Below are 11,820 nucleotides of genomic sequence, written 5' to 3' on the forward strand. Positions count from 1 at the left end.
AGCTGATGTCACACCACCTTGGCCTCGGAAATGCTGAAAAAAAAAATTAAAAAAGGAAGCAGCAGATCTAGGAAATACCAGAAGAGCCTCAGTGTAAGGCAAGGTAAGTCTGAGCAGACTGACACCCGCCTGAGGGCTGTGCTGACCAAGACAGGATATGAAACCACCCTTGCGCTGCAGGTTCACACTAATTCGCCAACACAACAGCAGGTCCTCATCAAAGTCATCTCGACATCCTCCCCAAAGGGTCGGAAGGGCCTCAAGTCTCCTTTTCAAGGACCCCAGCCTCGTGGTGGGCAGCGTGGGCAGCAGGCACGCCTTGTGCGGGCAGCACAGACGGCTGGCACCCCGGACACTGCCTGGAGACGTGGGCTGGCAGTCTTGGCACCATAAACCACAAAATCTTACAAGCTGTGCTCCCAGGATGGAGCTGGGGACCCCCAGAGCCCTCCTAACAACCCCCCCCAGGCAGTAAGGGGAGCTGGGGAAGCCTGACTCGGTGGTTTCACTCCACAAATAGTCTTCTCCCAGAGACAAGGGGCAAACCCAAGTGCCAGGGTGGTACAAGGTGGGATGCAGAAGGCAGAGCAGGGGGTTCTCCTGCCTGGGGAGATGAGAGGGACCAGCTCTGATACAAATGTGTTTTCCTGTCCCCTCTTGCCCCCTCACCATCATGGGGCACATGGTATTGTCCCCCCAGAGCCCCCTGTGCTTGCCCTGCCCACCATGGGCTTTCCAGGATGCCCCAGGGAGCATTTCCCCTTTTTTTCCACCTCCCTCTTCTCTGCAACAGGCACCACGTTGTCCAGGCTGTGGTTTCTCTGGTATTTTCGTGCCCAGTGACAGTTCACAAGGCACCTGAAGCTGGTCCCCCTGGGGTTTCCTCACTGCCCCGTGGCCCCAGTTACACCCCAGGGACTGCAGGAGAGAGCTGCTCCCACTCTCCTTCTCCCCCACCACATCGTGTGGGTCTGCATGGGGCCCTCAGAGAGCTTCTTGTGTCTGGGTGTGCTGGGGCTGCTTCCCCACAGTGTCCCCTCCACAACAATGTCCCCATGGCTGGGCAAGAAGGTCCCTACAGGCCAGGCCAGGCCAGGGGTGGGCAAGGGTCCATGGCTTTCCCAATTCATCCTCCCCAGGAGCTGTTCTCATGGGGCTGGGGGTGGTGGTGTCCTGGGGACCTGGGGACCCTCAGGACTCCTGCCTTCAACAGCATGAGAAGGACCTGGAGCTGAACCAAGTGACTGACACCACAGTCTTGTCACAAGGAGGTGGTGGTGGCATCTTGGGGCAGCACAGCAACGTTCTGCAGGTGCTCAGTGCTTGCAAGGGACAACATCTCAGCTGGAATTTGCCTCACTCTCAGAGGTGAATTCTTGCTTGTCCCACACTGCATGTGTCCCAGCATTGCAATTAGCCTCATGTTCTGGCTAATTAATCACAGAATCATAGAATGTGCTGGATTGGAAGGGACCCATCAGGATCATTGAGTCCAAATCCTGTCCCTGTGTAGGGCATCCCAAGAATCACACCCTGTGCCTGAGAGCATCATCCAAAGGCTTCTTGAACTCAGGCAGGTTGGTGCTGTGACCACCTCCCTGGGGAGCTTGTTCCAGTCCAGCTTAGGTGGGTGTTGTTCATGCCACAGCTCCATGGAGGGGTGCAAAGCCAGATGATGCAGCTCAGCCCCCTCTCCTTGCAACAGCAGATGTTTGTACTGAGCCTTGGCCTGTCCCTGCTGCCCCAGGGCTGAGCCTGGGGCTGGGATGTCTCTTTCAAAGTGCCTGTTCTAGTAACTCTTCCACCCCCACCACCTGCCTCACCACCCCACACACTCCTGGGCTTCCTTGCTGCGTTTGGTGGAGTGGTGGTCACCCATCTCCCCTTCCCCTGCCATCACAGAGACTGTCCTGCTACGGGACGTGCAAGTGAACCTGTTTTCATATGACCAGAATGGCTGGAGGAGGAAGGAGCCGTTACTGTCTATGATAGAATCTCTGACAGGTCCAGATAAAGATCTAAGAAACCACAGAGTGATACTGACGCTCCACCAACCGCAAGGCTGCCGAGCTCAGGTGCCCTTCAAGCTGCTGGAGGCAATTGAAACCATGACATCTGCTGATCCTTCTGAAAGCACAGGGTGGCTGAGCCTCAGCCCACACCAGCTCCATCTTACCCCCACCCAACATGTCCAAGGGATGGAATGATTCTGGACGTGTTTCAAAGAAACACATGTGGTGCTGAGGGACATGATTTAAGCACTGCATGGGTAGATTTAGGTTATGCTTGGTGGATTTAGGGTGTGGTTGGACTTGATGATCTTCAAGGTCCTTTTCAAACAGGATGATTCTGTGATGCTGTGACCTTTGCACAGCCCAGCCTTGCCCCTCGCTGGGGGCTTTGGCCCTGTGCAGGTTTCTGGAGGTGCATTCTGCAGCCCTGACAATCACGGCAGAGACACCAGAGTGATGGAAAGATGCCAGACCCTTCATCGTGGCTCCATCCTTGCTCCAGGCAGCTCTTGCTGGAGGGTGACACTTCTCCCCAGTCTCCTCCTGCTTTGCACTCCTCCCAGGGGACCTGCTGTCTCCCTTTGCCCTCTCCTGCTCACTGCAGGGCAGCTCCTCAGGGAAAGGTGGTGACACAAGCGAAGGGTGGAATCCACCAGACATTGCAGAGAAATCTGGGGAGAGATCAGGGAACCATGAGGACTGGGGAGCTGGATGCCAGAGGCCCTACTGCAACTGCAGACTGTGTCCTGGAAGGGCTGCAGGGAGGCCCTTGGGGACCTCAGGTCATCAAATAATTTTGGTTGGAAAAGTCCTTTAAGATCACCAAGTCCCCAGGCCTGCCAAGGCCACCACTGACTCATGTCCTTCAGCATCACATTTACTTGGCTTTGAAACCCCTCCAGGGATGGGGACCCCACCCCTGCCCTGGGCAGCCTGGGCCAGGCCCTGACAGCCCTTTGGGGAAGAAATTGTTCTCAAGATCCAAGCTGAACCTCCCCTGGCACAACTTGAGGCCATTTCCTCTTGTCCCATCACTTGCTCCTGGGGAGCAGAGCCCGACCCCCCTGGCTCCAACCCTCCAACCTCCTCTCAGGCAGCTGCAGAGCCAGCAGGTCTCCCCTCACCTCCTTGTCTCCAGGCTGAATCCCCAGCTCCCTCAGCTGCTCCTGCTCACACTTGTGCTCCAGCCCCTTCCCCAGCTCCATTGCCCTTCCCTGGACACGCTCAAGCCCCTCAAGGTCCTTCTTGTTGTGAGGAGCCCAGACCTGACCCCAGGATTTGAGGTGCAGCCCCACCAGTGCAGAGCACAGGGGGACAATCCCTGGTCCTGCTGGCCACACTGGTGCTGGTGCAGGTCAGGATGCTGGTGACCTGCTTGACTGGCTCATACCCAGCTGCTGTCAACCAGCACCCCCAGGTCCTTTTCCCCTGAGAACTTCCCAGCCACTCATCCCCAAGCCTGGAGTGTGTTCTGAGCTTGTTGTGGCGCATGAAGGAAAGGACCTGGCACTTGACCTTGTTGAACTTCTTACAATTGACCTCAGCCCATTGATTCAGCCCGTCCATGTCCCCGGGCAGAGCAGATGGGCAGGGACCCTGCACTGGCCGCTCTAGGGAGATGCACGGGACAAGACAGGCCCTGAGGAGGGTTCCCCTCTCGGTGGGCTCTGGTTTCTGCCAGTCCCGATGTTCCTCTCCCGCTTTCCTCCTGGGGCACAGGGCACCTCTGCTGCCTCCTGCGGGCAGTGTTCCTGGAGCCCTCCCGCTCCTGCTCTGTCAGGGCTGCTCCATCCATCACCCACCCACAGCGTTCCCCCTGCTCCCCAGGGACCCCGGGGGTCTCCTCCAGGAACAGGCAGGGCTCCTGGCACCCTTGGGCCATCCTCGGTGTCTGGAGACACAGAACCACAGAACCACCAAGGCTGGAAAAGACCTTTAAGATCATCAAGTCCAGCCTGTGACCAACACCCCCACATCTCCAGACCATGGCACCAAGTGCCACCTCCAGCCTTTCCTTGAACACCTCCAGGGATGCTGCCTCCACCACTTCCCTGGGCAGCCCATCCCAATGTCTGATCACCCTCTCCATGGGAAGTGTTTCCTGATATCCCACCTAAACCTCCCCTGGAGCAGCTTCAGGCCAGGCCCTCTTGTCCTGTCACTGCTGGCCTGGGAGAAGAGCCCAACCCCACCTGAGCACAACCTCCCTCCAGGTGGTTGCAGAGAGTGAGAAGGTCCCCCCTGAGTCTCCCCTTTTCCAGGCTCAACACCCCCAGCTCCCTCAGCCTCTCCCTGTAAGACTTTCCCTCTGGTCCCTTCCCCAGCCTCGTTGTCTCCCCTGGACCTGCTCCAGCACCTCCAGGTCCTTCCTGCAGTGAGGGGCCCAGAGCTGCCCTCCAGGCTGAACAGCTCCAACTCTCCCAGCCTGTCTCCAGAGCAGAGCTGCTCCAACCCTTGGATCATCTCCATGGCCTCCTCTGGACTCTGTCCAGGAGCTCCATGTCCTTGTAGTTTTGAGGACCACAGATCTGGACCAAGACCTGCAGGGGGGTTTCACCAGAGCTGAGCAGAGGGGACAATCTCCTCCTTCACCCTTCTGATCATGCTGCTATGCAGCCCAGGACACAGTTGGTTCACTTGGTGAACCCCAGGGGACTGCCAAGTCTGTCCTTGAACCATTGGCCATCATTGCTCTCCCCAAAACTGCCCTTGGCTTTCCGGGATCAGAGTCCTGGCATGGCCACCTCCTGTTTCCCATGCCTGGCAGCTGTGGCATCCTCTTGCACACAGGGTCTTCCAGTGCCTCAGCTCTCAGCAAGAAGCAGGTGAAGTCCTGTGAAAGGCTGGGGCATCCATCCCATCTGCTCCTCTCCTTGGGCTGTGGGGTCCAAGTGTCCCTCTCCTTCCAGGGCTTGATTGGTGGCTACCAACAGGTTCTTCACTTCCTCCACCTCATCCCTGGTGGTCTAGTGGTCAGGATTTGGCACCCCCACTGCCATGGCCTGGGTGGATTCCCGGCCAGGGAAGGGGGTTCCAGCACCCACCACCAGTCCCAGCCTTTTCCTGGGGGGGATCGCAGCCCAAAGGTGACTCCTGGGGTTCAGCAGAGCTGGGGTTGTTCAGTCTAGAGAGGAGAAGACTGAGGGGGGATCTAATTAATGTCTATCAATACATGAGGGCATCAAGAAGGCAGGGACAAGCTCTTGTCACTTGTGCCCTGTGACAGGACAAGGAGCAATGGTTTCAAACTGGAGCCCAGGAAGTTCCACCTCACCATGAGGAAGAACTTCTTTCCTGTGAGGGTGACAGAGCCCTGGGACAGGCTGCCCAGAGAGGCTGTGGAGTCTCCTTCTCTGCAGACTTTCCAGACCTGTCTGGAAGCCTTTCTGAGTGACCTGCCCTAGTTTTGGTCCTGCTCTGGCAGGGGGGTTGGACTTGATGGTCTTCAGAGGTGCCTTCCAGCCCCTGACATTCTGTGATGCCAGGAGGAGCTCCCACAGCCAGTGCATGGGGACGGATCAGCTGGGATACATTTTTGGGGTGGCAGCACCCTCTTGTCACCCAACGGCCATCGGGCTGCACCCCCAGCAGGAAAATAACCCAGGTGGGGGCCAGACAGCAGCCTGTGGTGGGCTGTGAGGAGCAGGGTAACAGGCTGTGGGGAACAGGGTGACACAGCTGTAGGGAGCAGGGTGACACAGCTCTGGTGAGCAGGGTGACGTGGCTGCTCCCCTGGACACTGTCTTTTCCCTTTCCTAAAGCTGGAGGCTCCCTGGGAGATCAGGACCAGAATGGACATGCAGGGTTCCTCCGTGGGGGTGCCAGGTGTGTGTCCCGCTGTCCCTCCCAGGGACAGGAGGGCAGGGGCTGCCAAGTGAAAGCTGCTCCCACTGTGAGAAGGACTTTAACCCGTGCAGGGAAACCTCCCTGGATTTCAAGCCCAACGCCTTCACCTCGGGGCCATCACAGCAGCTGGCTCAGGAGGTCCCCACAGGAGCCCGTGGCTGTCACCCTGCCCAGGGGACAGAGCGGGACCTGGAGCCTATAAGGGGGGGTCTGGAGGGGTCCACAGTGCTTATGGGAAGGAGAGGGGGATTTAGACCTCAACAGAGGAAAGTGGAGAGGACCAGAGGAGGAGCAGAGGGTCCTGAATAGCAGTGGTACCCCAACAAAGGGGCTTGGAGGGGACCAGAGCTTGATGGAGAGGTATGAAGCAGTTAAGGAGGTTAAAAAGTGTGGTCTGGAAACCTTCAGAGCCCAGACAAAAGGATATGGAGGAAACCTGTGGAAACCATATTAATTAACTGGTTCTTGCAACCTGGCTGGACTCAGATTTCAGTTGCACTGGCCAGAATTCCCACAATATTTCTCAGAGGTGCTTTTTGTTGTTTGGTTTTTTTTTTTCTTTTATTGACTTTTTTCTTACCTGATCTTGTGTCATCACCACTGAACACCCATATTCATCTCCAGTTCTTGTGGTATTTACAGACAAAATAACCTGGCCTGGTAGAAAGAACAGGATGTATTTATAGAAAAGCCAGAGTTAAACAGAGAACTGACAGCTCTTCTCTGGTAATAAAGAGCATTTTCCAGGGTTACGCAAGAGAGAAAACCACAAAGTCTGTCATGAGACATGCCCTCTTCTTCCTCTTCTGCAAAGAAACATTAGACTCTGCCTCTGCTTTCAGGTTTTCACTATTTGATTTAGGGCAATGGACTCAAACTGGAGCCCAGGAAGTTCCACCTCAACATGAGGAAGAACTTCTTTCCTGTGAGGGTGACAGAGCCCTGGGACAGGCTGCCCAGAGAGGCTGTGGAGTCTCCTTCTCTGCAGACTTTCCAGACCTGCCTGGATGCCTTTCTGAGTGACCTGCCCTAGATTGGTCCTGCTCTGGCAGGGGGGTTGGACTTGGTGATCTCTGGAGATCACTTCCAACCCCCAACATTGAGTGATTCTGTGAGATCAGCCCTGATGGGGGCTGGCTGGCAAGGACCACGTAGCAGCCGCTTCTGCCTCTGTGCTGGTGGTGTGTGGGATTTGATGCTGCCCTACAAACAGCTGGGGGCAGGAGCAGGATGCAGGATCACCACATACCCAAAATGTCAAGGGAGGTCTGGTGATTCAACACAAGGACGAAAGGTTTCTTAGTCCTGAGGTTCTCCTTGCCCTTCACCACTATCTTGATACCCAAGATGTATTTGAGTGGCAGGAGTGATATGCGGAAAAACCTGGAAAAAGAGCAAAGACACACTGAGGCTGAGCAGTGGGACCAAAGGCCAGGCTTCCCTAGCAGCTCATCTCCCACTGTTCCTGCAGGGTGGCCCATTTCTCCACAGACCCATATTTGACCCATGACTTGGAGAGAAGCAACTAGCATGTCTCTTCAGCTCATTGTTTAATTAAAGAAGATGTTTCATCATTTCATTCTCATGAAACCCCACCTGGAGCATTGTGTCTGATTCTGGAGCACCAACATAAGTAGGATATGGAGCTCTGGGAGAGACTCCAGAGGAGGCCACAGAGATGATCCAAGGGCTGGAGCAGCTCTGTTCTGGAAACAGGCTGAGAGAGTTGGGGTGTTCAGCCTGGAGAAGAGAAGGCTCCAGGGAGACCTGAGAGCACCTTCCAGTGCCTGAAGGGGCTCCAGGAAAGCTGGGGAGGGACTTTTGAGAAGGGCAGGGAGCGAGAGGACAAGGGGGAACGGCTTCAAATTGTAGAGGGGAGATTTAGATTTGACATTAGGAGGAAATTCTTGGCTGTGAGGGTGGTGAGAGCCTGGCCCAGGTTGCCCAGGGAAGCTGTGGCTGCCCCATCCCTGGCAGTGCTGAAGGGCACTTTGTCCTGACCATAGAACAGTGTTCAAGCCTCCCCCTGGGGTGGCACAGGATGATCAAGAGATGACTGCTTGTGCATTGGGAGCACTGGCGAGCCCTGCAACCTCTGCCTGTACAGACGCTCCTTCACGTGTTTAAGCACTGACACCACCCCCAACATTTGTGATGATTTTTTGCATCTTTCCATGTTTTCAACCCCTCTAGAAATGAAGCTGTAGTCCAGGGAAAAAAAAACCCTGGAGCCAATGACTCCCCTATCTCCCAGCTGGTGGGGCACATTGAAAACTACCCTGAGTATCTAAAGCTTCTTGTTGACAGCTGGTTGGACACGAGCCAGCAGTGTGCCCAGGTGGCCCGAAGGCCAGTGGCATCCTGGCTTGTGTCAGGAATGGTGTGGCCAGCAGGAGCAGGGAGGTGATTCCCCCTGTGCTCAGCCCTGGGGAGGCCTCAGCTCCAGTCCTGGGGGCAGCTCTGGGCCCCTCACTGCAGGAAGGACCTGGAGGTGCTGGAGCAGGTCCACGGGAGACAACGAGGCTGGGGAAGGGACCAGAGGGAAAGTCTTACAGGGAGAGGCTGAGGGAGCTGGGGGTGTTGAGCCTGGAGAAGAGGAGACTCAGGGGGGACCTTCTCACTCTCTACAACCACCTGGAGGGAGGTTGTGCTCAGGTGGGGTTGGGCTCTTCTCCCAGGCCAGTAGTGACAGGATGAGAGGGCCTGGCCTGAAGCTGCTCCAGGGGAGGTTTAGGTGGGATATCAGGAAGCACTTCCTCATGGAGAGAGTGATCAGACATTGGGATGGACTGCCCAGGGCAGTGGTGGAGGCACCATCCCTGGAGGTGTTCAAGGAAAGGCTGGATGTGGCACTTGGTGTCATGGTCTGGAGATGTGGGGGTGTTGGTCATAGGCTGGACTTGATGATCTTAGAGGTCTTTTCTAACCTTGGTAATTCTGTGATGCTGTGATTCTTCCACTCCTGCTTTGTTTAATGAGTCTCCAGAGCTTTTGAAGCCATGTCTTCTCCAGTTACTTTCTAGGGGCCTGACAACTGCTTCTGCTTTGGTGCAAGGCTGTGACCCAGGTTTCCAGATAAGATGGTAACTGGTTCCAGAGCAGGAGGACAAAATAAACTGGAAAAGGGAAGAAAGCACCCTCCTGTTTAGCATAATCAGCATTGGAGGTCTCCTCCTAGACCTGCCAACCCCATCTCCAGAGAAGCCATCTCCCAGTCTCCAGTCTGAGCATGAGGTCACAGTCTGAAAGAGAAGTGGAAGGGCTTGAAGAGGGCTTTTACTGACTGAGTGAAGAGGAAGAAGTTTGGTTCCTGCAGCAGAGCTGATGATTTTGTTCATGGAGAGGAGAGGGAGTTTGGTTCATGAGAAGGGAAATAAGGGACCAGCCCCTGAGGAAAGGGAAGAGCTGTGCTGGGTACTGCTCGGGACAGGAGTCACGTCTGGGCCTTGCAAGCTGAGGTCCTCCATGGATGGATGTGCAGTAGCATGTCCTGGTGGGTGTGGTGGGTCCTACCACCGTGCTAGAAAGTCACAGAAAGTCTCCCACAGCTTTCCTGCCCTGGGAACTGTGCTTACAGCTCATGGTAGAGCGAGGGCTGGACACCCTGCCAAGTGATGTTGAGTTGGCAAAGACCCGTGACCACAGGCAAGGCTGAGAGCTCAGGCTGTCCCCAGGGACTGGTTCCCTCTGGGAAGAGGTCTGCACACAATGCTGGCCCTGCCCAGCTGCTGGGATCTCCTGTTCCTCCCTGGCAGGCAGAGCCATAGGGCATCTGCCCTGGGCACCTCGTCCTGGCCACTGGGTGGTCTCCATGGGTGATGAAGGGCAGCACCAAGGAGCTTCAAAGCCTTGGGTATTCCTTGCATCCTGTAGGCAGAAATGGGATGGGCAAGGTGACGATGAGCACCTGCCAGGGTGACCAGAGTCCTGATACCAGGACCCAGCTTCTGCTTAGGTTTTGAATTTCTCTTTCGGGGAGAAATATTAGCATTGTATTTTTGCCACTGAATTTTCAGCTTCTAAAAACCTGACCTGCACGTTTATTTATTTATTTTCAGATGTAAAATTACACATGTTCATTAGCAATTTCCTGTCTTATACTTGCTTTTTATTTATTTTGGCTTCCTCAGAGCTGCGAAAATATTTAAACAATAGGAAGGATTGGCTACCTCATCTTGTGAGATTTACATGACAGTCAGTAATTCAGGGTTCTATTTTCTCATCAGCCTGGATGATATTCAAACAATTAAATCATTTCCTCCACCTTCCCGTTTGTCCACAGCCCTTTTTCCTACTGCTGAGCTGTTGTAATCCATGTCACAGTGCTTGGCTGGCCCAACACTTTGTTCCTTTCTGGACATTTCAGGATGGCATCTCTGATTTTGCACCTCAGGCCTGTCCTTACTTTTCAGATGGAGCTTTTGTGCTTGTCCATATTACCAGGATTTTACTGGAGAACAACTGAGCTTGCCCTGTGCAACTGCATTGTTCTTTGCCAGGTCTTTGCCATCCACAAGGATCAGCCCTTACACTCATTTCCAAATCTCTGCTGACCTGACTACCTTTTAATTATACAAACCATATTGTTAAGGAATTTTCACTGGGACACAACTTTGGTTTTCCTGGATACAGGTTTCAACATCTGCCCCCATGCAGACAGGCTGCCTTCTGAGCTTAGCACCCTCCCACAAGGATGGGGAAAGGATGGGTGGGATGTCTTATGAGGAGTGGCTGAAGTCACTTGGACTGTTCAGCTTGGAGGAGGCCGAGGGGTGACTTCATTGCAGTCTGTGGTTCCTCACGAGGGGAAGAGATGGGGCAGGTTCTGATCTCTTCACTCCTGTGACCAGTGACAGGACTCAGGGAAATGGCAAGAAGCTGAATCAGGGGAGGTTCAGGTTGGATATCAGGAAAAGGTTTTTCACCCAGAGGGTGGTTGAGCACTGGAACAAGCTCACCAGGTGGTCACAGCACCAACCTGCCTGAGTTCAAGAAGCTTTGGGATGATGCTCTCAGTCACAGGGTGTGATTCTTGGGGTGCCCTACACAGGGACAGGAGTTGAACTTGTTGATCCTGATGGGTCCCTTCCAACACAGCATATTCTATGTTTCTATGATTGGCAAAATGACCCATTTCTGGCTTCCCAAACCATTAAGTGTGTCAACCAACAGGGAAAAAGAAGCCAAATTCTTCTACCATCATAAAATTAAGGTGAGCTCTTCCACCTGCAGCACAAACATGTACCTTTCTTCTTTTTCCCTTGTGACTGATTTATCATAAAAGAAGTCAGCATTTACTCAGAAGGCATGGAGAGGTCTGCACCTTTCTGCTTAATCCAGGAAAGCAGATATTTCCTCTTGGCTCAATCTGGTCCCAGTTTCTCCTTTTTTGGCCACACCCAGGTCAGACTGGGTTAATTTCTACCCAGGTGTGTGCTATAAAGGACTGGCTTGTTTCCCAGTCCTACCAGCTCTACAGACATGGCAGGTAAGATCAGCACTTTTAAATTTTATATCTGTATTTGACTGATTTGATATTTCTGGTGTGGGTGTTGGTACCTTCCATGGGCGAGCCCTAGGAAACTGAGTAGAGCATTAGGAGCTGGTGGTCCTTCATGCTTACTTCTCAGCCCATGTGTGAAATTCATTCAGAAAAGTGAGAAAAGTCAGCTTTGCTGTCTCGTGTAGCAATACCCTGCAAGATAAGATTGCTAGAATCATAGACTCATGGAATAGCTTGGGTGGGAAGGGATCCAAGAGATCCCCCAGTTCCAACCCCCTGCACGGGCAGGGACACCTCCCACCAGCCCAGGCTGCTCCAAGCCCCATCCAACCTGCCCTTCAACACTGCCAGGGATGGGGCAGCCACAGCTTCCCTGGGCAGCCTGGGAGGGTGTCTCACCATCCTCGCACTCCAGAATTTCCTTCTAAAATCTAATCTAAATTTCCCCTCTTCCATTTT

The sequence above is a fragment of the Apus apus genome, chromosome 18 (assembly GCF_020740795.1).
Source record: "Apus apus isolate bApuApu2 chromosome 18, bApuApu2.pri.cur, whole genome shotgun sequence".
In the NCBI taxonomy this organism is placed as follows: domain Eukaryota; kingdom Metazoa; phylum Chordata; class Aves; order Apodiformes; family Apodidae; genus Apus; species Apus apus.